Source organism: Aquarana catesbeiana, linkage group LG10 (assembly GCF_042186555.1).
Source record: "Aquarana catesbeiana isolate 2022-GZ linkage group LG10, ASM4218655v1, whole genome shotgun sequence".
NCBI lineage: Eukaryota > Metazoa > Chordata > Amphibia > Anura > Ranidae > Aquarana > Aquarana catesbeiana.
This window is the reverse complement of record NC_133333.1, coordinates 155,464,727-155,491,569: the sequence shown is the minus strand read 5'-3', so window position 1 is coordinate 155,491,569 and position 26,843 is coordinate 155,464,727. Positions and strand designations below refer to the sequence as shown.

The window sequence follows — 26,843 nt, the reverse complement described above, 5'->3', positions numbered from 1 at the left end:
GTGATTTTACTCCTCACTACCTATCACAGTTACGGAGGCCCTGAAATGTCCAGATAGTACAAACCCCCCCCAAATGACCCGATTTTGGAAAGTAGACACCCCAAGGTATTTGCTAAGAGGCCTGGTGAGTATTTTGCAGATCTCATTTATTTTTGAATATGAAGAAAGAAAAGAAAAATGTATTTATTTTTCTTTTTTCAATTTCAAAACTTTGTGACAAAAAGCGAGATCTGCAAAATACTCAACATGCCTCTCAGCAGATAGCTTGGGGTGTCTACTTTCCAAAATGGTGTAATTTGGGGGGGGGGGGGTTGTGCTATCTTATCATTTCATGGCCTCCGAAACTGTGATAGGTAGTGAGGAAGTGAAATCACCATTTTACGCCCTTAGAAAGCCTGAAAGCAGTGATTGGTTTTCGGGGTCCTGTACGCAGTTAGACTGCCAAAAAGTCCCACACATGTGGTATCCCCGTACTCGGGAGAAGCAGCAGAATGTATTTTGGGGTGTAATTCCACATATACCCATGGCATGTTTGAGCAATATATCATTTAGTGACAACTTTGTGCAAAAAAAAAATAAATTTTTTAATTTTCCCGCAACTTGTGGCAAAATATAAAACATTCCTTGGACTCAACATGCCTATCAGCAAATAGCTTGAGGTGTCTACTTTCCAAAATGGGGTCATTTGGGGGGGGGTTGTGCTATCTTGGCATTTTATGGCCTTCGAAACTGTGATAAGTAGTGAGGAGTGAAATCAAAAATTACACTTAGAAAGCCTGAAGGCGGTGCTTAGTTTTCGGGGTCCCGTACGCGGCTAGGCTCCCAAAAAGTCTCACACATGAGATATCCCCGTACTCAGGAGAAGCAGCAGAATGCATTTTGGGCTGTAATTCCACATATAACCATGGCATGTGTGAGCAATATATAATTTATACAATTTATATCATATATCATTTAGTGACAACTTTGTGTAATTTTTCTTTTTTTTGTCAATTTTTGTCTACTTTCAAAAATGGGGTCATTGGGGGGGGGGGGAGGGGTTGTACTGCCCTGCCATTTTAGCACCTCAAGAAATGAGATAGGTAGTCATAAACTAAAAGCTGCGTAAATTACAGAAAATGTACCCTAGTTTGTAGACGCTATAACTTTTGCGCAAACCTATAAATATAGGCTTATTGACATTTTTTTTACCACAGACATGTGGCTGAATACATTTTGGCCTAAATGTATGACTAAAATTTAGTTTATTACATTTTTTTTATAACAAAAAGTAGAAAATATAATTTTTTTTCAAAATTATCGGTCTATTTCCGTTTATATATCGCAAAAAATAAAAATCGCAGAGGCAATCTAATAGCATCAAAAGAAAGCTCTATTTGTGGGGAAAAAAGGACGCAAATTTTGTTTGGGTACAACATTGCATGGCCACGCAATTAAAAAAAAAGTCCTCCAGTCATTGAGCTGCCAAAACCTCCGGGGCTGAAGTGGTTAAGGAGCAGTTGGGCACTTTTTTCAACTGCTCCTGAACTCTCCTCAATGTTATCTTATCAGTACATGTACACAGGTTCTTTATAGTTGTTTCTAGGCAGTTGAGTTTAGAGGCTTTTTTTGGAACACAAAAAAATGGGTTCAGAAGCTGAGTTTAGAGGCATTTCAAGCGCCAAATGCTTCTTAGCGCAGCTAAGAGCAGTAACTTGTTTCATTTACAGGCTTTTTCATTTCTGGCTGTTTTAAAAGAAAAAAAAAATTCTTTCATTTTTTTTCAACCTCCCTGGCAGTATGATTATTTCAGATTTTAGGTGCTGAAAGCGGTACAATTATTTTGAACAGAAATTTGGCGTTTTATATTATAGGCCTGTAATTCTTAGGAATAATTCACTTAAATCTGTCCAAACAAGAGTCTAGTAGACATCCGGTTTAAAAAACGAAATAAAAAATTATAATATAATAAATAACTATAAATAATTATACCAAATAATAATATAATAATAATAAAAATGATTCAATAATGTAATCAAATCAAAAACACTGAAATGTTCTCAGTTGCAGAATTGTCGCTTTCGTTACTTTTAGTGTTTGGTGAAGGATTTCCCCACAAATCACTATCGCTCAATTCTGCAAGTGATTCTAATTTATTATCGCTGTTTTCTAGCTGGTCTAAAGCCACTTTTGATGTAAAGGGACAGTTTTGGTTGCTATGGACAATCTCCAGTTTCCAGGCAGAAAGAACAGTATATATAATATAAAACTGCATGCAGGGCACTGGGCAGACCACTAGGGACAAAGGGATGTGTAATTATTTGATACAGTACTGTAATCTGTAAGATTACAGTATACTGTATCTGTACTGTGTGTTTCACTTTTTGAATTGGACGCCGAACTCCGTCCCCGCGCGTTGTTAATCGAGCGAGATCACAGCGGCTCGCCGATCACAGCGGGGAGACATTGCAGGATCCAGGGGACAAGGTAAGTATCCTCTACATGGATCCTGCGATGTGATCCTGAGTCTGGCTCAGGGATACCGCTTTTGGTACTGAAAATCCACCCCGAGCCAGACTCGGGAATACCGCCAGGGGGGTTAAACGCTTCTAAACGCAAACGCGGCAAAACTGCGCTAAACGCGGCATGTAAACACGGCAAAACTGACATTTTAAACGTGGGTTACTATCTGTCAAGTTAAATAGTTCAGGAGAGGTTGTAAAAACGTCTTCTGTACATGAAGCCTAACATGCTGGGGCTGATTTACTAAAGGTAAATAGACTGTGCACTTTGCAAGTGCAGTTGCCCCAGACCTTAGTAGATGAGGTGAAGCTCCACTTTGCAAAGAATACCCAATCAGGCGCAAGAAAAAACCAAAAAAACAGCATTTTTGCTTACACATGACTGGATGCCGGAAGTCAGCAGATCTTCCCCTCATTTACTATGTTCAGGAGCAACTGCACCTGCAAAGTGCATAGTCTACTGTATTTGCCTGTAGTAAATCAACCCCTCTGTGTTCATAGAGGAGAGGGACTTCGGAGTGCTGTTATGTATGAAAAACAACTGCCCCACTTAGTAAACACTGAAATATCTTTGCTACAGATGCTACAAAACTAGTCAAAGACTTTGTGGTTCTGTAAGCCAGACAGGTGGTAACTGTTCCCAGGTAGTTCCCCTGCATGCTGGAAAATATAGCAACTAAATCTAATTTATTTTAGTATATTAAGGATTCTTGCTCACCCTTGTCTGTTGTATTGAGAGCATGCATTCTTTGGTCATTCGCATTGCAGCTTGCACTGTATTTGATCCTATACAGCTAGTTTAGCTATTAAAATCAACACAATCTTACAAGAATAATCACATAAGTATGACTTACCAGGTACAGCGAGAGAAGGAATGATGAACTAAAGGCCTCATATACAGCGGTATGACATTTTCTTTCACTTTCATATAAAAACAGGAAATTCTAAACAGGCTTAGCATATCATAACGTTCTCGTAACAGCTTCCCCAAATGTAAAGATGGGGAGGTGCTTGTACTGTCCTCCCAACTGCATCATCATCTTATCCTTAGCAGACTTCTTGTCTTCTTTATGCCTCGTACACACAATCAGATAATCGTACGACTTATCGTTCGCATTTTGTTGCATAATACTAATATTGAATTCAACAGTGCATTTTGCGCTCTATGAAATGTATGATTTTTTTCATACGATTCTGGAACACCTTCCTGTTTGCGTAGCTACGTATTGGAAATTATGTCAAATTCGTGTGACCCCTGTGTCTGCCACACCTTTTGGTTTACATTCTCCCATCTCCTTCCGGATTATTTTCGTGTTTCTGATCATGCGTTGTGTTTGTCTATTGATTTTTAGCGGACGCATACTTTACTGATTAAATGATTGTCGTTCGTCCGAGCAAAGTTTTCGTGTTTGTCCCATCGGATATTGTTGGACGAACTGTCGTGATCGGCTGTCAAAAGCTGTGAACTAACTAGACTATCATGCGATCAATCCAAAAGCGTTTTTTATCATTCAATTACCTAATCGTGTGTATGAGGCATTAACCACTAACGGACTGCCCGCTGTCATTATAGGGCGGTTGTTTGAAGGAAGATATCGTTGTTATGGCAGTAGCTAGCTACCATAACCCCGGGAACCTCTTCTTCAGCAGGCGGTCCGCTTTCAGATAAAAGTGGTTCCTGCTGCGGATTCGCTGCAAGATCACTTTTATCGCCCCCCTCCTGCCGCTCTCTGGTGCCCTCCGCCGCTTACCGGAGCCACCGGCAGTGGCGATAGGGTCCTTCTCCATGTTAGGTATGGAGACGAGTGAGGGGAAGATGGCCCACACCCATCTCCATTCTATTGCAGGGCGGAAGCGACGTCAAAACGTCACTTCCGCCCAATGCTCTTAAAGCACCATTTTTATTTTTTTTAAACTACATTTAATTTATTTTTTTATTTTTATTGCATTTTAGTGTAAATGTGAGATCTGAGGTCTTTTTGACCCCAGATCTCATATTTAAGAGGTCCTTTTTCTTTTTTAAAGAACAGTGTAAAAATTAAAAATAAAAAGTAATATAAATAAGAATTTTTTTTTTTTTTGGAAATGTGCCCCGTCCTGCCGAGCTTGCTTGCAGAAGCGAATGCATACATGAGTAGCTTCCGCATATGAAAACTGTGTTTAAACCACACATGTGAGGTATCGCCGCGATCGTTAGAGCGAGAGCAATAATTTTTTCCCTAGACCTCCTCTGTAACTCAAAACATGCAACCTGTAAAAATTTTTAAACGTCGCATATGGAGATTTTTATAGGTAAAAGTTTGTTGCCATTCCACAAGCGGGCGCAACTTTGAAGCGTGACATGTTGGATATCAATTTACTCGGCGTAACACCATCTTTCACAATATAAAAAAAATTAGGCTAACTTTACTGTTGTCTTATTTTTTAATTCAAAAAAGTGATTTTTTTCCAATAAAAGTGCGCTTGTAAGACCGCTGCGCAAATACAGTGTGACAGAAAGTATTGCAACAACCGCCATTTTATTTTCTAGGGTGTTAGAGAAAAATATATGGAATGTTTAGGGGTTCTAGTAATTAAAAAAATGATTTTAACTTGTAAACAACAAGTTTGAAAATAGGCCCAGTCTTAAAGTGGTTAATTTAACACCATACATGCAACAATACATATCACCATACATATAACCATACATACATACAACAATGTATACAACCATACATACAACAATACAAACAACCATACATACAACAATACAAACAACCATACATACAACCATACATACAACCATACATACAACAATACATATCAAATGCAGCCAAGCCAGAATGTATTGCAAACAATGCAGCAGCTATCTCAGTGTTTATTCACAGAAAAAAATCTGAAGAATTGCTGCCGACATCATAAAAAGATGGACTTTGTGCTCCAACCCGTTGACTTTTGGCTTAAAGTGATAAATAAATGGCAAGGTAGTGTAGCGGTGCCCCCGTGAGGTTGCTGCGTGTAGTAGTTCCACACATCACCCTGCTAGGCCAGGCATTCACTTCAGACACACATTGCCAGTCAATGAACAGTCCTTTAAGAGGGAGTCCACCTACAAAAAAAATATTAAAAGCCTGACTTTTAATAAACGGACACTTACCTGTCCTGGAGTCCAGCGATGTCGGAAGCCAAAGCCAATCAATTGCTCGGCTCTCGGCTGCTGCCGCCGCCATTCTCGGTGAGGGAATCAGGAAGTGAAGCGTTGCGGCTTCACTTCCCGGTTCCCTACTGTGCATGCGTGAGTCGTGCTACGCGTCTTAACTGGTCCCCGCTATCTCCTGGGACCTGTGTGTTTCCCAGGAGACAGCGGGGGGGGGGGGGGGGGGGTGCAGGAGGGGGCGTGACTCCTGCGGGAGTCTATTCCCGGAACTGGGTGCAGATACCTGTATTAGACAGCTATCTGCACCCCCCTCCTCCCTGAAAGGTGCCAAATGTGACACCGGAGGGGGGGAGGGTTCAGAAAAGCGGAGGTTCCATTTTTGTGTGAACCTCCGCTTTTAGCTTGTTTTTGTTGTTTTTATTTAGGGGATTTAACTTGGATTGGGGAAAGGGACATGGGATGCCCAGATAATTGATCTTGATAAATCGAGCTAACCTTTTGAATCTATATTGACAATCTCTAAAGCTCTACATACTCCTCCAGAACATTACTCTGTTTTCTCTACTGCGCAATAATAGTTTCCTGGCACAGCTAGCGCATGGTTAGGGCCTACTCTGAATAAGTCCTAACCGTTGAAAAGCATCCAATAGAAATATGAATAATACTTTTTGTGCTAGTTGCAAAGCTTGATGGACTAGTGGTCCCAGACAGTCCTTTGCAAATTCTGCCAACCCTCCTGACTGCAGCAACTTAACTCCAACACCGGTGACATCACAGCCTCTCCTTCTGGCTTCACATCCACTCCTGGCATGTCTCTCCCAGATTTCTACACTGTGCCTGTCATTCACCGACCCCAGAATGGATCCCTCCTAGTAACTTACCTGGCAATGTTCCCCACAGTCCTCTACCTGCTCCTGTTCCAGACACCGCTGGATGAACGTGTATCCAAAGGTTCCTACCCAGCTCCCAAGCTCCAAACCTGAGTTCACCCCCTTCCAATGAGGGTGTTTCCTCATGGGCCACGACAGCCTAACACCCCATCACTAGTTCTTGCACCCGACAACTCCTCTCAAACCAGGCTTACCATGAGTATATATAGGAGGGCTGCCCCCTGCCAATCCTAGTTGGGGATTGATCAGGGCTCCCAGATACACTCCATGGCGCTCCCATCCTCTGCCCTGCCTCTTTTCCAGCACCCTCTAAAAACAGAGGAGGCGCCAGGGAGGTGAAGTACATGTCAGTCACCTGCTGTTATACTCAAAACCACTCCCAGCCCCCAGATCAAAACAAACAGGCCCAGGACTGCCTAAATTTACCTGCACTGGCTGTAACAAAAACACTCTAGCAACCTACCTACGGTAGACAGTGCTTATCAGACTTACACGTACCTGACTGACGAACCCGGTATAGCAGGGGAGGCCTCCCGTACGTATCTGGTTCCCGGCCCCTGGTAGTGTAAACAGAAGGCACAGGAGCGCAGAGTGGTAAGAGAGCCTGGCGGGTGACTTGCGGAGGTAAGGCCCAGGATCCTGATGCGTATGGTCTGGAAGTCCTAGCAAGTAAGGGACTAAGCGACTGGTGCAGAGCAGGAGCAGAAAGGGCAGGTCCGGTCTCAGGCAGAGTTGGCAGCAGACGGTCAGCAAGGTACAGAGGAACAGGCAGGCTCAAAGTCCGGGTCACAGGCAGGGTTGGCAGCAGGCGGGCAACGTAGTACAGAGGAGCAGGCAGAGACGTAGTCAAGGGAAGCCGTGGTCAGGTGCAGGCAGATAACAAGAGAAGTCCAAGACAAGCCGGGGTCACTAGGAGATCAGACAGGCAAACAGGAAGTGGACAGGAAACAGGAACTCAGGCACTGGGAGCTGCAGTTCGGACAGCACCGAGCAGAAGGTTCCAGCACATTAAATAGGGCGGTTGGCGCCAAGTGCCGTGCGCGCGCCCATGCTGACGCGCCCAGGCGCGAACCGGCGCACACCGGAGCGCCCAATAGCCGATCTTCTTGGAGAGCTTCTCTGACAGTGCCCCCTCCTAAAGGGCAGCCTCCGGATGCCCATCTGGGCCAGTCTATCAGCATGAGCACTCCAGAAGTCTCTTAAAAGTTCCTTAGTGTGCAGATTGCTTTCTGGTTCCCAGGAGTTATCTTCTGGTCCATACCCCCTCCATTTGATCAAATATTGGACTTGATCATGTCTCTTCCTGCAGTCCAGGATTGCTTCCACTTCAAATTCTGTCTCGTTATCCACAATTACAGGTTCAGGTGGGCCGGTATTACGACCCGAAAAGGAATTAGGGACAGCGGGTTTCAGCAAGGATACGTGGAAGACCGGATGAACTCTTAATGTATTGGGTAGATCCAGTTCATAGGTCACGTCATTAATTTTCCTTTTGATTGGAAAGGGACCCATGAATTTGGGACCCAACTTCTTCGAGGGACAGGCCAACTTTAAGTTGAGGGTGGACAGCCAAACCTGGTTGCCAGGTTCCAGAATGAGTTCTCCACGCTTCTTCCTATCGAACATCCTTTTATTATATTCTTGGGTTTTAGCCATGGTTTCGCGTAGTAATTTATTATTGGTGACGAAGAAATCCATTGTTTCAGCAGCCGCAGTAATAGGGCACTCGGGTAAGGATTCAGGCAGAAATGACGGATGAAAACCATAATTGGCGAAGAATGGTGTCTGTTTAATAGCTGAGTGCACAGAGTTGTTGTATGCGAACTCAGCAATAGGCAGAAGAGAGACCCAATCGTTCTGTGAGAAGGTGGAAAAGCATCTGAGGTATTGCTCCAGGGTTTGGTTAGTCCTCTCTGTCTGCCCGTTTGTCTGGGGGTGATAGGCGGATGAGAACGCCAACTCAATCTCAAGTGACCCACAGAGAGCCTTCCAGAACCTGGAAGTGAACTGCACACCTCTATTGGAGACTATACTTGCTGGTACTCCATGTAATCTTGCGATTTCTCTGACAAAAATTTTCGCAGTTTCCACGGCAGAAGGTGTACCTTTCATGGGTAAGAAATGAGCCATCTTAGACAGCCTATCCACAATGACAAAAATGGGGGAAAAACCCTCTGCCAGAGGGAGTTCCACGATGAAGTCCATCGCAATCATCTTCCAGGGTCTTTCTGGAACGGGTAAAGGTTTTAGTAGACCCCAGGCCTTTGTCCGACTATTTTTGTTCCGAGCACAGGTGGTGCAGGATTCCACATAACTCTTACAATCCTTTACCAGTTGGGGCCACCAAAATGTACGTTGCACCAGCTCTGTCGTCTTCAGTACGCCAAAATGCCCAGCTAACTTATGATCATGGCAGAGTTCCAGTACTGCCACTCTTAGATTCTCTGGGACCAAGATCTTGTCTTTGAACCGGAACAACCCATTTTGCAAGCATACGTCGACTCCCATAGGTGGGGACAGATTCCTGGAGGCCTGTTTAATTTGGGATATGATATCCCCCTGTAGCAACAGAAAATTTCCAGCAGGAAGGATGGTGTCAGAAGGTAATGGTTCCTTGGAATCCTGGAACATGCGGGATAATGCTTCCGACTTGGTGTTCTTGGAGCCAGGTCTGTATGTGATGTGAAACTGGAACCTAGAGAAGAACAGAGCCCACCTTGCCTGCCGAGGTCTCAGTCTCTTGGCAGTTCTCAAGTACTCGAGATTCTTGTGGTCAGTATAGACCAAAATGGGATGTGCAGCACCCTCTAAGAGATAACGCCACTCTTCCAATGCGGCCTTAATAGCTAGAAGCTTTCTGTCTCCAACATCGTAGTTCCTTTCGGCAGTGGAGAGTTTCCGAGAAAAAAAAGCTACTGGATAAAGCAGGGACTTGGCACCTTGCCGCTGAGAGAGTACTGCCTCCACAGCGACTTCTGAAGCGTCCACTTCAAGGACGAAAGGTAAGGCAGGGTTTGGATGTTTCAGGATGGAGGCGGAGGTAAACAACTTTTTAAGATTGTCAAAGGCAGATTGCGCCTCGGTGGACCAACAAAAACGGTTCCCTTGCTTGGTTAGTTCGGTAATTGGTGTAATAATTGCACAGAAGCCTTTAATGAATTTGCGATAAAAGTTGGCGAAGCCAATGAAGCGCTGGACCCCTTTTTTAGCGGAGGGAGTGGGCCAGTTGAGGATAGCTGCCACTTTTTGCGGATCCATCTTAATGCCGTCACTAGCAATGATTAGGCCGAGGAACTGGATACATTGGCGTTCGAATTCGCACTTTTCTAATTTGGCGTAAAATTCATCCTGCCTGAGCCTGGGTTAGAACATTTCGGACATGCCTGCGATGTTCGATGACTGAGGAGGAGAAAATAAAGATGTCATCTAGATATACTATAACGTATAAGTCCAGGAGGTCACGGAAAATGTCGTTAATGAAGTGCTGAAACGTTTCAGGCGCGTTGCACAGACCAAAGGGCATAACAAGATATTCAAAGTGCCCGAACCGGGTACGGAAGGCAGTTTTCCACTCATCTCCCTCCCTGATGCGGATTAGATTATAGGCCCCACGGAGATCGAGTTTAGTGAAGATTGTTGCTGAACCTAGTCTTTGGAAGAGTTCGGGTACCAGAGGTAAGGGGTAGCGATTCTTGATGGTTATTTTGTTTAACTCTCTATAGTCGATACAAGGCCGAAGGGAGTGGTCCTTCTTCTCCACAAAGAAAATGCCGGCCCCGGCTGGTGACGTGGATGGACGGATGAATCCTCTCTTTAAGTTATCATCAATATAAGTCTTGAGAGTAGCCAGCTCCCGCTCTGTTAATGGGAAAATTCGTCCAAACGGAACTTCAGACCCAGGCAAAAGTTCTATCGGGCAATCATAAGGCCTGTGAGGAGGAAGGGTTTCCGCCCCCTTTTTACTGAAGACGTCAAGAAAATCCCGATACGGAGTGGGAATCGCTTGCTGCGATTCGGTGTCCACGTCCAGACACATGAGTTGAGAGGCATCTGTAGGGGTACTGGGCAAACAGTGTTGGTGACAATAGCGGGAGAAGAACTTAATTTCTCCGGAAGCCAAATCAATACTAGGGTTATGGGCTTGTAGCCACGGCATTCCCAAAATAATCGGAAAAAGTGGAGAAGAAATCGAATCAAAACGAAGGAATTCTCGATGGGGAGTATCCATAATGGCCAATAGAGGAATAGTCTCCTGGGTGACAGGACCCGAGCTGAGGGTGGAGCCGTCAGCGAGATGGACCGCAAGTCCCTGTGATTTTGCTTGGAGAGGAATGCGGTGGATAGCGGCAAAGGTTAGGTCTATAAAGCAGCTACAAGCTCCGGAGTCAATTATGACCGAGACTGTAAGATCCTGTCCTGGAAGCTGTAGAACAATGGGGAGAGCAAGATGATTAGCAGGATTACGTATGACAGGAGCACACTTAGTAGAGGCTGAAAGAGACTTACGTGTCTTGTTAGGGCAAGATCTCACGTAGTGGCCTGACTCCCCACAGTACATGCATAGGTTGTTGACCCGTCGACGCTGTCGCTCTTCAGGTGTGAAGGATGGTCGGAGAAGGCCAAGCTGCATTGGCTCAGAGGGATCAAGCACCGGAGTAGGCGGTACACGAAGGCTTGGGCCGACAGAGCTGGTGGCACTAGGGACCTTTGGGAGGACCCAGGTAGGACGGAACTGACTGGTGGTTCTTTCGGATCGGCGCTCTCTCAGGCGCCGGTCTATATGAACGGACAGGTTGATGAGGTCCTCCAACGTTTGTGGTACTCCCACCCGCACCAACTCGTCCTTAAGCGGATCGGAAAGACCCATGCGAAATTGGTAACGCAGGGCCGCGTCGTTCCAGTCCGTGTCTGAACTCCAACGCCTGAATTCCAGGACGTAATCTTCGGCGGGTCTACGCCCTTGTTGTAGGGCGTGCAAGGCGGACTCAACGGTGGCTTTCAACTGGGGGTCCTCATACAGTTGGGACATGGCAGCAAAGAATGCATCCAGGTTGTCTAGGGATGCTGATTTTTGTTCCAGGAGACGGTGGGCCCAGGTCTGTGGTTCGCCAGACAGGAGAGAAATTACAAAGCCCACCTTTGTTGCTTCCAAGGAGAAGGTTCGTGGTAGCAGAGCAAAGTATAGTTTGCAGGCATTGCGGAAGGATCGATACTTGCTACGTTCACCGGAAAATCTGTCAGGTGTAGGTACCCTTGGCTCAGGAGGAAGCATGACCACGGAGGGAGGAGATGAGAGTCCGGAAGCAGCAGCAGCTAAAGGGTTAGCAGGTGAGGAGAGCACCTAGACGCTCTCTTCCAGCCTAGTGTAGCCTTCCTGAAGGCTCTTTACAGCTTGAGTGAGACCCGCCAGGTGTCTGCATAGCTCCTCCATGGGAGAGGATCCCTGCTCGGGCTCGGACATGGCTGTCCGATACTATCAGACTTACACGTACCTGACTGACGAACCCGGTATAGCAGGGGAGGCCTCCCGTACGTATCTGGTTCCCGGCCCCTGGTAGTGTAATCAGAAGGCACAGGAGCGCAGAGTGGTAAGAGAGCCTGGCGGGTGACTTGCGGAGGTAAGGCCCAAGATCCTGATGTGTATGGTCTGGAAGTCCTAGCAAGTAAGGGACTAAGCGACTGGTGCAGAGCAGGAGCAGAAAGGGCAGGTCCGGTCTCAGGCAGAGTTGGCAGCAGACGGTCAGCAAGGTACAGAGGAACAGGCAGGCTCAAAGTCCGGGTCACAGGCAGGGTGGGCAGCAGGCGGGCAACGTAGTACAGAAGAGCAGGCAGAGACGTAGTCAAGGGAAGCCGTGGTCAGGTGCAGGCAGATAACAAGAAAAGTCCAAGACAAGCCGGGGTCACTAGGAGATCAGACAGGCAAACAGGAAGTGGACAGGAAACAGGAACTCAGGCACTGGGAGCTGCAGATCGGACAGCACCGAGCAGAAGGTTCCAGCACATTAAATAGGGCGGTTGGCGCCAAGTGCCGTGCGCGCGCCCATGCCAACGCGCCCAGGCGCGAACCGGCGCACACCAGAGCGCCCAATAGCCGATCTTCTTGGAGAGCTTCTCTGACAGTGCTACAGTAGCTAAACATAATGCTTTTGGGTGGATGAATTGAAATAGCGGTAGACAATTTTTTACAGCTACAGTTTTATAATTTCTTAAATGTTTTTATGTCTGTGAAGTTTTGTGTTGATTGCTCTTTAACTACAGGTGTTTTGTGTTAGGTGTTTGATTTGATATACATCTTTAAATAGCTTGTATTGTGAGCATTTCAATTGTTGTGAACAAGTACAGTACTTTTCGTGTGAAACACATCAACTGATCATCATTGCAATTTTGTCTGGCTCATGACAATAAAGAAATTTCTACAGCATCTTTTGGATTCAAGTGTGCGATCAATCTTTTCTTCTCTTCTTGATATTGCCTATGGTGATGAGCCAGGATTAGCACCTTAGACCCGGTGTGTTCATTTTTTGCCTGAAGCGGTGTGTGCACCCTAGTTCTGCAGTCTGCTGTTAGAGAAATTATACTTTAAATGTCAGTTATGAAAGACGCCATTTTGTTATCATGGCTTAGAAATAAACTATAGACTAGTGATAATATGGAGTCAGCAATATATAGACTCAGCAATATAATATGCTTAGATCTGCAGTTTTGCATATATCCTGTATTTTTGTGTTGACTTGGGGAGTTTTCAAGTCAGTATCCTGTAACCATTGTTAGATGAAGATAACAGTCTGTAACAGACACTTCCACCTTTCCTGTTGTGTCCAGAATAAAGTTGAAAATACATGAGACTGGGCATTTTAAGACAGGAAAGGGGGGTGTCCAGGGCTTATAAAAAAGACATGTACCACAGTATTCTCTTCAGAAATGACGATGACAGCATGAACATGTGATGCAATTCATTTCTCTTGCATATGCAATAAATATTACCTTGATGCCCGAGGACGGTCTGAGACGGTGAATTATTTCCCTAACAATTTGGTCCTTCGAAGACCCGGGAGTCCAATTTCCCCGAGACGCACTGGCCAACTCAGTGACCGATGACCGTACGGAAAAAACTGTAAGTCCTCCGTCTTAAATTAGACGTTAAAAAGAGGCCGGTCCACTGAACTAGTGCCTCCCGGGCAGCGACTTACCGGATCAGCACAAGAGACTGCTCTCGGGACAAGGTAAGATTTTTATTTTTATTTTATTATTAACCTTTTTATTATTAACTTTTTGATCGAATGTTTATCTGTTTCTGTCCTATCTGCTTTACTCTTGTTGAGGGGAAATAAGTGGTCACGTATTCCCCGTATAGATCCGTCTGTGGCCATCCTGGATGGGCAGACCTAGTGACTAGCCCGCGTTTTGGGAAGACGCGCTCAGGGCGACCTGGCGGCAGTCGAGCACTGCGGGTGTTCTCTCTTGTGTGTTCTTGTTTGTTTCTCCTGGTTAATTATCATTTGATATAGGGGTATGGTCCCATACTAATATCCGGGTGCAGATAAAGGATTTAAAGGAAATTTGTCGGTTTGACAGCCTTGTAAACTGCAAAAATTCCCGTGGGGACAGATAAATACTCCTAGATCAAAACCTAAAGAACCCCCCATTGATACAAGGGTGTGGCCTGATAGATTTCCAGGCATATAAATACCCTTGGATCAAGAATACTCCCAGATAAAAAAACCTAAAGAACCCCCCGTTGATACAAGGGTGTGGCCTGATAGATTTCCAGGTAACAAACAGAGGACATTTGGCGGACCCGCAGTGTTCATGCCAGCCTCATATGTTGTATTAATCCTGAGCAGGCACATAAATACCCTTGGATCAAGGACTGAAATATTAAATGTTCTGATAGGATGAAAGAACAGTCGGGAGAACTCGGTCTCCTTGTAATTCTGTAAATGCTCTCTACAAGTTAGTGAAGTAACGATGAAAGAACAGTCGGGAGAACTCAGTCTCCCTGTAATTCTGTAATTCTCTAAGACACCAGTGTTTTAGCAATACACAAGATCAGTAATCTAGAAGTGATATATCATGACTAGAAAGTCTGTGAGTGATTGCAAGTGATAAGATACTGTGTGCGTGTGTTGTGTCATTGTGAGAAGACATTAACAAAAAAAGAGCTCTGTGTGCATGATAAACAAAGTAGGTATGATCCATGGAAAATCTGTTGGTATGAATGAAGATGTTAAGTATATGTGTAGTCTAGACAAAGAGAATGTGACACTTCTTAAAATGTGGAAAACAAAGTATGATTTTAATGCGTTTTTAAATAAGGATTGTTGTGTAATACTGTGTAGAAAGCTTAAAAATGATGCCGGCATGAAAATAAGAAAACAGAAGAAACTAGGCCTTCCCCAGGCAAAGAAATGGCTTGAGGAGGCTAACCATAGGTTAAATTCAGAAAACCATAAAAAGACTATGTTTTTGAACAAAGAGGAGGACAATAATATGACCGTCCTCTGAAGTTTAGTTCAGCAAGTATTGACTGAACAAAACGTAACAAACCAAATGCAACCTGACTCTCCACTGTTTGTTGTTCCCCCGTGGTCTCCTGGGTCACCCGCAGATGCAACCGATTCTCCTATGGCTGCAGTTAAACCCCCTCTCAAGATGACTCTTGCTGTCCAGAGGAGTCCACAAGGGACCCCCTTTACAGCAACGGTTACAAAATTTTTCGGGGACCTGGTGAACAAATTGATATCCCCCTCAGCTGGGGAACAAACAAAATGTGGAGAGGAAGAATTTCCACTAATTGAAGTTCCCAACCCTAGGGCAGAACAAAATGTAGGAGGTATAGTAGTCCCCAACACTATGATGGTATATCGCCCCTGGACCCCCGAGGATGTTAAAAAAACTACTGAAGGGGTACCACATCCCAAGGTCAACATAGCTCAAATCAGGGATGGTATCAGGGAATGATTGCTAACTATCATCTTAATGGGAGGGAAATAGAGCAGGTCATCAGACAGATCCTGGGTCCCGACTGGCATCATGTAGTGGGAGATTGGAGTGGATTAAACAATCAGGGAGTTGTGTTGCCTCATGATGATGCAGCACTAGAAAACAGGAGAAATGCTCTTATAGCAAGGATAGAGAATAGATGGATATGTTGAGCAGACTGGTCCATTATAAATCAGTGTGTGCAGGGAGAAGAGGAAACAGTGGACAATTTCATTGTTAGGATGAGGGAGATTTTCAATAATCACTCAGGAATAGAAGTCCCAGTAAATCAAGTAAACGATAGCCCATATGAACAACAGCTAAAGGATGCAATCTTGAAGGGGCTGCTTCCCCCTATATCAAGTTTGTTACCAAACACATGATCAACCATAGGATCTGCAGACTTCAGGAGCTGATCGAGTACGCGAGGTATGCTGAGCGGCACTTCCAATCAAGAAAAAAGAGTAAAGAAAGGGAAAGTGCTTATGGTAGGTGAAGGTAATGATGTGTATGTCATTGAGAAGGAGAACAGAAGGATGGGAAACACCTGTACAAGGCCCCGCATTCAGGACTATGAGGGAAAAAAAAAGAGAGGGGAGTGTTTCCTGTGAGGTAAAAGAGGTCACTTGGCAAAAGAATGTAGGTCAAACAGAGAGGAAGAAGCATGACTAGAAGATGTTGGTATGTCTGCAGAGAGAGAGATACAGAAGAAAATGATAAGAAAGAATCTGAAATTTTGGATGTGTGCACTGTTGAAACTTGTTTGCATGCTAAAGTCAAATCAGAAATAACCTTGGTTGTGAAGGGTAGATGGCTAACATTTCTCTGTGATACTGGGGCTTGTAGGACCCTAATACACCCGCTGGATATGAAAAAGGTAAAGAAAAAGGTGTAGTATATGTAAAATCTGCAAAATGGGTTGATGCACCAGGAGGTCATGTCTGAAGGTCTTACTGTGGAAGATCCACAGACAGGTAAAAAGGCTCAGTGTAAAATTGTCATTTTGACTAAATGTCCTGTTAATTTGTTGGGTAGAGACATGTTGCACGCTCTTGATATTTCTGTCGTACCAGTGGAGGGAGGTCTCAGAGCCCATCGGCTGTGTGAAAAACAAATCACAGCCGTGGATAATGAGCCCTGATACTGGTACAGCCTGGAGTTTTGTAAACTGAGGGATTAAATATACCCAAAACCCTGGCAGAAATAAATGACGAAGAGTCTGTGAGGAAAAGGTATAAGGTCCAGACAAACCTCTATTGCACCATGTATTACAGAAAGACCTCTGGGCCCAATAAGTCCTATGAGAAACAGTTAATGAGTCTCACTAACACTGAAGTTCTCTTAAAATGCCTGGACTGTGATAAGGAAGGAAATAGCGTGGCTACTTGTCTCCTACCACAGCCTATTCTGAAAATATACAGGCAGGATACTGTACCTTGTGTTTCGGTCACCTAGAATCCCAAGGTATCATGGCATGAGCTAGGAGAACTGGGTCCAACTGACAGATGAGAAACTAAAATCCAGAGGGATTCAGAGGTATAGGAGGCATAAGGGAGAGAAAGATGGGTGGAGACTCGTGCAGGATTTACAGGCAGTCAATAGGGCCGTATTACCGAGGGCCCCGGTGGTCCCAGACATGCATGTCCTCCTGAACGAGCTCTACTCAGAGAACAAGGTATTTTCTGTTATCGATAACAGTAATGCTTTCTTTTCCATTCCCTTACACAAAGATAGTCAGTTCTGGTTTGCATTTACGTACAAAAAAAAAAAAAAAATACACATACACCAGGTTACCCCAGGGATATTGTGAAAGTCCAACTATATTCTCACAAGAAATGTCCAATAATTTGTCTCGGTTTGTACCTCCCAGTGGGAGCCAAATTCTTTTGTATGTGGATGACATTCTGGTAGCGGCTCCTACAGAGCAACAATGTAAAATTGACACCTTGGCTCTGATGCATTTCCTCGCAGACCAAGGTCAAAAGGTCAGCAAAGACAAATTACAACTGTGGAAAGAAAAGGTGAAATACCTGGGTTACATTTTATCTCAAGAAGGTAGACTTTTGCATGAGATCCGAAAAGAGGCCATCCTTCAAGTCCCCAAATCACATACCAAAAAATAAATGATGTCATTTCTTGGCATGGCAAATGTCTGTAGAGCATGGATAGCAAATTATGCTACGGAGGTGGAGCCTCTTTCTGATCTCAATTATGGTTTACTAATGGCTGCAAAAGATTCCATTCAGTGGAATGTGCAAGCAGAGGATGCATTTATGAAGGTAAAGCACCTCATTCTGGGTTCCTATATGTTTAGCCTTCCCAATTACAGTAAAACCTTTTATCAGATTGTAGATTGTAAGGAAGGATCTCACTGATGTTCCCTTTCTAGATGCTGACATTAACTTTTGTGTTGATGGGTCTTGTAAAAAGGACGATAAAGGGGTAAATCAAACGGCATACGCTATAGTAACGCATGACCAGGTCATTGAAGCCAGACCCCTTCCCAGTTCATACTCTGCACAACAAGCTGAAATTATTGCCCTATCTGGGGCCTGTAGTCTAGGGGAAGGGAAGAAAATAAATATTTATACAGACAGCCAATACGCTTTTTCTACTATACACATATTTGCCCAGCAATGGAAAAATAGGGGTATGATTACGTCTACAGGTAAACCAATCTCACATAGAGATCTTATCCTGGCCCTTCTAGAAAATGTACAGAAACCAACACAAGTGGCTATTTGTAAATGTACAGCACACAGAAAGGGAACAGATCCAATTACTCTAGGAAATGCACTAACAGACAAAGACCGCAAGGGAAGCTGCTACAGGACCGCAAAAAAAACACATATACTATACAGGTCCCCAAGAAAATGGTGAGATACGGAAAGCTATTGATAAAACATGGTTATCAGAAATGCAGAAAACATCACCGGCAGGTGAAAAACAAAAGTGGTTATCTAAAGGGGCAACGCTGGTCAATGGTATATACACAAGTACAGAAGGTAAACCCATCTTACCTACATCACTATTTAGATATGCTGCGTTATTGAGCCATGGGCAAGCCCATATCTCAAAAGGAGGGATGGTGCAGGTGATCAACAAGGTGTTCACAACATATGGGTTTACGAACTATTCTAGAAATTTTTGCCTCACATGTCCGCTTTGTAACAGATACCATGCTCAAGGTGCTCTAAGACCCTTAAGGGGCCATTTCCCACAACCCCCTTATCCATTTCACACGATATGCATGGATTTTATGATTATTGTTGTTTATAAAGTGGGTGGAAGCTTTTCCTGACACACCCAAATGGGCAGTCAGTAGCCAAAGTATGTTGGTAATGTTGTATTGTAAACCTTATTATATTCCACAACTAGCCACTGTTCCTCTCCCTGAAGAGAAAATAGACTTGACTTGTATAATAAGAATGTTTTCATAAAATATTACTGGGTCAGAATGTGTAAATGAGAAAAAGAGCTACCCTAAGACTAAAATGCAAAGTATACCCCCATCAGCACAAGCATTACCAGGAAATTTGACTTGTTTCTCTAACACTGACAGTAATGGTACAAATGTTGGCACCCTATCCCCTGAATACTGTGCAACTACAACCCTTACTACAGACATTAAGTACCAACTAAAATGGTTTCAGGAACAAAAACAGCAATTGGCTGATGTTTGGTGTTTGTGTGGAGATAAGAGTCTAAGGCCCAGACTGCCACCTAGATGGAAGGGTAATTGTGCCCTTACCCGATTGCTGCTTCCCTTTTATATAGTTCCTATGAGTGATAAATCAATGAAACTACCAGGTAAATACTTTTTTTTAAAATGAATTAAGCGAGAAACACCACAAGGATCATTTGACAATCGAGTTTATATAGACGAAATAGGTGTTCCACGAGGAGTTCCAGATGAAATTAAAGCACAGAATCAAATAACAGCAGGACTCACCTCACTCTTCATATGAGTCCAGCCCAACAAGAAGGTCGACTGGATAAACTACATCTACTACAACCAGCAGAGGTTTGTGAATTACACCAGAGAAGGCATAGCAGCACAATTGGACGCCACCTCTTTGACAGCGTGGCAGAACCGTATAGCGTTGGATATGTTGCTGGCAGAAAGGGGCGGGGTATGCAAAATGTTCGGCACCTTCTGCTGCACTTTTACTCCAAACAATACGGCACCTGATGGAAGTATCACCAAAGCCTTACAAGGCCTACAAATGCTATCCGAAGAATTAGCTGAGAACTCTGGTGTAGAGAACCCCCTGACAGGACTTTTCGAAAAATGGTTTGGTAAATGGGGTGATCTTGCAAAAAGTTTGCTTATCTCTATTGTCATGGCAGCCGCAGTTCTTACATTGTGTGGATGTTGCTGCATTCCCTGTATTAGGGGAATTCTTCAAAGACTGATTGACACATCTTTAACAAAAACTATGCTCCTCCAGAGCGACACGGAACTATACTCGGAACCTGATGATGAATTTACAACTCTCGCTAAGGACCCATCTGTCTAAATGATAATACCTAGTAAAATAAAATAACCTGGATATTTGAAGTATTGACATTATGAGTATAAAAGGGGGGAGATGTTAGAGAAATTATACTTTAAATGTCAGTTATGAAAGACGCCATTTTGTTATCATGGCTTAGAAATAAACTATAGACTAATGATAGTATGGAGTCAGCAATATATAGACTCAGCAATATAATATGCTTCGATCTGCAGTTTTGCATATATCCTGTATTTTTGTGTTGACTTGGGGAGTTTTCAAGTCAGTATCCTGTAACCATTGTTAGATGAAGATAACAGTCTGTAACAGACACTTCCACCTTTCCTGTTGTGTCCAGAATAAAGTTGAAAATACATGAGACTGGGCATTTTAAGACAGGAAAGGGGGGTGTCCAGGGCTTATAAAAAAGACATGTACCACAGTATTCTCTTCAGAAATGACGATGACAGCATGAACATGTAATGCAATTCATTTCTCTTGCATGTGCAATAAATATTACCTTGATGCCCGAGGACGGTCTGAGACGGTGAATTATTTCCCTAACATCTGCACTAAAATACAAGTTGGATTTTGGGTATCCCCTGCAACAAAAATTTCATTTTTGGTCAGATAATCCCAAAGGGAAATTATGTCTAAAGAGATGTAGACCCTTCCACTTTCCTCATTAGTACCCTGCAAGTGCAAACACAGTGGACACAGACAAACCAACAGCTATTTCTTCAGAATAACAATGGACCTGATCGGACATTCCATTCAGACTCTATGGACCTGCAGGTGTAACTGGACTTGTGTCTGGTTACACCAGCCTACATCCGATCTGATCTGGTCCGATAAAAACAAACAGAAGGGGATCCTTTCTCCTCCGTGTAGGTGGATCGGATCAGAGGTAGTTGGGTATAAACAGACAGCCCTGCAACCATGTGCAATGTATGTGATTACAGCATGGTGGTGCAGGTTTTATGGGGGTTAAAAGAGGCAATATATCACCTCCTTACTGCCTGTCAAACTACTTCTGAAAAGCATTCCATTGCAAATCTACTGCAAATAGATCTTCACAGCGTTAAAAGCGGAATACTGTAAACATTTCATCCAGAACACACCAGGTGTAAACCATTTATTTACATCAAACAGGTTTCCTGAGTAATTCTTTGTAACCACAATTGTTTTCCATTGCAGAAATCCATAGAAACAAAGCCTCACAGTGATCATCTCATTCCTGTTGTCTTGCCACCTAAAACAAGAATGTAAAATGACAGGTTCAGTGAAACGAAAACCCTCTATCACTGACATTATTCAACCCTGTGAGTAATAAAACTTTTTTAAGTATCAAGAAGTATTAGCATTATTTACCAGAGGCTTATTTTGATGTAGCACTCACCCCCGAAAGGGCCTGCTGAATGGACCCAAAGTTATATCCCCAACTAGGGTATTCACAGCCAAGCACAAAGCAGTGGTCACCCTTTTGTCTCAATAAACAGTCTAGGTGCTTGGGGATTTTTTGTAGATTTATTGGTGTTCAAATTTGGATGGGGTGAAGGGAAGCATTCTCTACTATATCAAAGCTTCTTAGTACAGTCCTTTTAGTAGGAGCCAGAGGATTAAACAACATTAAGCCTTTATAGGAAATGTCCCATTACAAACAGGCGCTGATACCAGTCTGCAAAGATAGCAGCAGCAAACAGTCACTAGGATCCAGCACTCAGATCTGTACTCACAATGTCCTTAGAGCTGCCTGCCACCCAGCCTCCACAGGTACATCCACACAGAGAGACAAAAAAGATCCTTAGTGAAGTCCCTTGAGCAGGGGCAGAGATTCTCAAGAAATAGGTCCCCCAGCTCTGCCTGTAGGTGGGGTGCAGTGTGGTGCGGTGGCAATAAGTCACACAATTAAGGTGCAACAGTTCAGCAGCAACAGGCAGCAACAGTTCACAAGAACCAAGTGGGACAGCTACCGAAACCAACAGCATCTGTTGACAGGGAACAGAATACGGCCCGGCCATCTTGTGCCCGATCAGGTGAGTATCCAGCTGGGATGAGGCCCTACTCCCTTTCTCTACCACTAGTACAGTTCCTAACAGACAAGTAACCTTTCCCTACTCTACTCACTCACAAAAAGTGAGCCAAACCCAGGGGCCAGGGTCTTAAATAGACTCTGCCACACCTAAGATGGCCACCAGAGTCATATGGGCAGCCAGCATTCATTTGGATTGCTGCCCCAGTTACTCAGGAAACGATAGAGGAACCCTGTTCCCCATGACTTCCTCTCCCCCTGCATTTATACTGTGGTTGAGTGCCACCTGCAGTAGAGATACACAGTTTGCACCTACACTGGATATAAAAAGTCTACACACCCCTGTTAAAATGTCAGTTTTCTCTGATGTAAAAAAATGAGACAAAGATAAATAATTTCAGAACTTTTTCCACATTTGATGTGACCTATAAACTGTACAACTCAGTTGAACAACAAACTGAAATCTTTTAGTTGGAAGGAAGTAAAAACAAAAAACTAAAATAATATGGTTGCATAAGTGTGCACACCCTTAAACTAATACTTTGTTGAAGCACCTTTTGATTTTATTACAGCACTCGTTTTTTTTGGTAGGAGTCTATCAGCATGGCACATCTTGACCTGGCAATATTTTCACACTCTGCTTTTCAAAAACACTCCAAATCTGTCAGATTGTGAGGGCATCTCCTGTGCACAGCCCTCTTCAGATCACCCCACAGATTTCCAATTGGATTCAGGTCTGGGCTCTGGCTGGATGCTTTGGGTCATTGTCATCAGTCATGCTGAAAGATGAAGTTCCTCTTCATATTCAGCTTTCTAGCAGAAGCCTGAAGGTTTTGTGCCAATATTGACTGGTATTTGGAACTGTTCATAATTCCCTCTACCTTAACTAAGACCCCTGTTCCAGCTGAAGAAAAACAGCCCCAAAGCATGATGCTGCCACCACAATGCTTCACTGTGGGTATGGTGTTTTTTTGGTTATGTGCAGTGTTGTTTTTGCACCAAACATATCTTTTGGAATTATGGCCAAAAAGTTCAACCTTGGTTTCATCAGACCATAACACATTTTCCTGCATGCTTTTGAGAGACTTCAGATGTGTTTTTGCAAAATTTAGCCGGGCTTGGATGTTTTTCTTCTTAAGAAAAGGCTTCCGTCTTGCCACTATACCCCATAGCTCAGACATATGAAGAATACAGAAGATTTTGGTCACATGTACCACACAGCCAGTACTTGCCAGATATTCATGCAGATCCTTTAATGTTGCTGTAGACCTCTTGGCAGCCTCCCTGACCAGTTTTCTTCTCATCTTTTCATCAGTTTTGGAGGGACGTCCAGTTCTTGGTAATGTCACTGTTGTGCCATATTTTCTCCACTTGATGATGACTGTCTTCACTGTGTTCCATGGTATATCTAATGCCTTGGAAATTCTTTTGTACCCTTCTCCTGATTAATACCTTTTAACAATGAGATCCCTCTGATGCTTTGGAAGCTCTCTGTGGACCATGGCTTTTGCTGTAGGATGCCACTACGAAAATGTCAGGAAAGACTTAATGGAACAGCTGAACTTTATTTAAGGTTAATCAGAGGCATGTTAAATGATGGCAGGTGTGTAGTGACTCCTATTTAAAATGAGTTTGAATGTGATTGCTTAATTCTGAACACCGCTACATCCCCAGTTATAAGAGGGTGTGCACACTTATGCAACCACATTATTTTCGTTTTTTGTTTTTACTCCCCCTGCCTAAAAGATTTTGGTTTGTATTTAAATTGAGTTGTACAGTTTATAGGTCACATTAAAGGTGGAAAAAGTTCTGAAATGATTTATCTTTGTCTAATTTCTTTGCATCACAGAAACCTGACATTTTCACAATGTTGTATAGATGTTTTATATCCACTGTATAGATGTTTTATATCCACTACATGCCTGAAAGGGCACAACCCTTCAGACTTGGAACGTATTCTCCTGGACAAGAACAGGGCAACTCCAGGTTTCAGACTATTTACGCTCACTCCCAGCCAGCATCTGGGCACCCTCCCCCCAGGGATTGGCTGAGACACAATAAATATTCAGCTGCTGATTTGCTTCATCCAGCCCACTACATTCCAGAATCCCCCAGAAGGCAGGAAACCTGCAGCCAGTGAAGCCCAGAACAGCCCAAAGAAATCACACACTGCTCCACTGATTACAGAGGAGCCAACAGAACTAAATAGGCAGAGAATTCTGAGGTGTGCCCTTCCCCCCCCCCCCCCCCAGAAAACAAAAAAAAACAAAAAAGGAAGACCGACTTTTTTTTTTTATAAATTCCCACAAAATGTTGTCTATTTAATTTTATTGAAATTTATGGCAAACAAGTGCAATAAACTACCCAAATAGATACCCAACATGTCAAACCTTAAATTTGTGTGGGCCTGTGAAATGGCGACATACTTCAGTACCCTATATTTTCTATAGGCGACGCTTCAAAAGCCCCCTATAGGTCATAAGTTTAGAGTTACAGAGGAGGTCCGGTGCTAGAATTATTGCTTTCACTCTTGCGTGTGTGGCGATATGTAACATATGTATCGCAATCAACGTCTTCACGTTAAGGCGCCCCTGACGCATTCATTTATGTTTGTATGTGCGTATATGTGGAAGTGGAGGCTCAAAATTTTTGGGGGTGGGTTTATGTGCTTGGGTGTTACAAATTTTTTTTTTTTTAAATGTATGTTTTTTCATTTTTTTTTGTTCATCAAATAGAGGACAAAAGGTCTGCTACCTCCTCCCTTCCCCACCTGTCACTGGTAATTAAGGACTCTGTTGTATTACTTTATTTTCTGCAAGCTTCTTCTGGTTCCATTCTTTGATAGCATGGATGTTAGAGACCAGGGCCACTGTTAGGAATCACGGGGCCCCATACAGCCTACCTGACGGGCCCCCCCAACTTTCTATCCCCTCAAATCCCACCTGCCAGCACAAATCCCCCCCAATCCCTTCTATTAGCCCCAAGTTTCCTACCCGCTCCTGGCACAAAATCCCCCCCATCTCCCCTCCCAGCACAAACCTTCATACTTCAATCCCCCTCCTAGGGCAAATTCCCACAAATCACTCCTCCTAGCACAACCCCCTCTAAGTTACTTTTTCCGGGACAAATTCTTCCTCCCTACCGAAACCCCCCTGCAGTAATCCCCCCCCCAGCACAAGTATCCCCTCTTCTGGTTCAACCCTCCACCCCCTACCTCCCCCCTCCCTCTTCCTAGCACATATCCCCCTCCCTAAATCCCTATCACTTTTTCCAACACAGATAGCTGCCCATCCCCTGCCCACTCCTGCTGTCCGGGCCCCTCTGTGTGCCGGGGCCCCCTACAGGAGGACCAGTGGTCCCCCCCTATCAGCGGCCCTGTTAGAGACAGCCAGGCAACTTTTTAGAGGACCAGCATTTGCAGAGCATGTATTTGTTAAACAGTGGTGGGCCGTGCATTTCAGGGATGTCCTACTTGAATTAATCCATCATTTTTTGGCTGTGAGCTTAAAATTCAGCATGGAAAATACGAGGACACAGAAAAAGTGGGGGCCTGGATTACCTATAAATCAGCAAAATTACTTAACGTGATTGTAAATGATCACCTTGTAAAACAACCCATTCAGTTTAAAATAGAAATGAAAGGCAAAACATTTTTGTATAGATACATAAAAACATTTTAAATACCTTTTTTCCCTTTTTATAAGTGATCACATTTCCTCTGTTCTCAGCTGCATAAGAGCTGGGGGAGGAGAAACAGCAGCACACTGAGCTTCCCAGTGAATGGCTGTGGGGGGAGGCTTTCAGGACAAGTCTGATTATTGGAGGAGAGCAGGCTAGGCTAGCAGAAAGAGTTCCCAGCATTGCTAAAGAAGTGACCACACTGCGTTCTCCTTCTTAGTGTGGTCAGTTTTTAATATGAAAAGCAAGGGGACTGACAGGAACACCAGGGATTTCACACAAAGGAAGCAATACAAAGGTAATAGGATATTTTCTCATACAAGTACATGGTATATCAGGAATTTGAAATGCTGTGGTAACAAACACTTTAAATCTGTATTAAAAGCAAAAGCAAACATTTATTATAATGAAGCTAATCATTTCTTAGATGTCATAGCTGCATTTTCTTTTTTAAGCTTTCATTCTTTTATATTCATCTGGTGATCTAGTCAGTAAGTCTATTGTTTTTCAAAAGAACAAGCTCTCTTGTAGATGTATCAGTTTACAGGGATGAGACAAACCAATTACTACTAACAGCATACCTCCCAATGTTTCGAGATGGGAAAGAGGGACACTTATTAAAAGCATGTATTCATAGGACACACCTCCTGCCACGCCCCCTTAAAGGAGAATTATAGAAAAAACAAATATTAGCAAAACCCACAAGTGCTTTTTTTACCACGACTATTCCTTTACAGTATATTGACTTTTGAAATTTACAAATGCAGCAAGTTACAAATTGGATGAAAGGTTTAGCACTGAGAAACACTTTTTGAAAGATAAACAGTGCATAGTGCTTTGTGAAAGATAAAAAGTGCATAGACCACACCAAAATGAGGGACAAATGAGGAGGAAAGAGGGACAGAGGGACTTTGTTCCAAATCAGGGACACTTGGGAGCTATGCTAACAGGGGTGCTTACAATCACAGTTTTATTTATTTATGTAAAACCTTCACATATCCCAGGAGGCTACAGAAGCAGGGACATGCGTCAGTCTGTTGTGTCCATTTACATCCACTTACCTGTGATCTGTCGTGTTTAGGTCGGGAACAATAAAAAAGGATGCAGACGTAATTGTATGCCTGCTAG

General features: G+C 43.7%; 1 protein-coding gene across 13 annotated transcripts in view; it reads right to left on the bottom strand.

Moving 5' to 3' along the window:
• The window catches only part of LOC141110959 (galactoside alpha-(1,2)-fucosyltransferase 2-like), a 539,222-nt gene that overhangs the window by 188,222 nt on the left and 324,157 nt on the right, over nucleotides 1-26,843 (bottom strand). For 3 of the 13 annotated variants that reach the window (XM_073602789.1, XM_073602788.1, XM_073602796.1), the window contains exon 1: nucleotides 3,356-3,501. The exons of 9 other annotated variants lie outside the window; for them this stretch is intronic. The gene's annotated coding sequence lies outside the window, so the exon portion shown is untranslated. Of the gene's footprint in view, nucleotides 1-3,355; nucleotides 3,502-26,843 lie in introns of those variants that run through there. One more of the 13 variants, XM_073602794.1, reaches the window with a different exon arrangement.